This window comes from Phyllobates terribilis, unplaced genomic scaffold, assembly GCF_046119375.1.
Source record: "Phyllobates terribilis strain yellow unplaced genomic scaffold, ASM4611937v1 Scaffold_3__8_contigs__length_932513732, whole genome shotgun sequence".
Classification (NCBI taxonomy): domain Eukaryota; kingdom Metazoa; phylum Chordata; class Amphibia; order Anura; family Dendrobatidae; genus Phyllobates; species Phyllobates terribilis.
Genome location: NW_027362763.1, coordinates 16,157,280 through 16,157,479, shown reverse-complemented (window position 1 = coordinate 16,157,479; position 200 = coordinate 16,157,280).

Genomic DNA, 200 nt, shown 5'->3' with positions numbered 1-200 from the left:
AATGCGTAGGTCATGTGTCCGTATAATGTGTATATGTATAATGCGTAGCTCATGTGTCCTTATAATGTGTATATGTATAATGCGTAGCTCATGTGTCCGTATAATGTGTAGGTCATGTGGCCATATAATGTGTATATGTATAATGTGTAGCTCATGTGGCTGTATAATGTGTAGGTCATGTGTCGTATACTGTGTATATG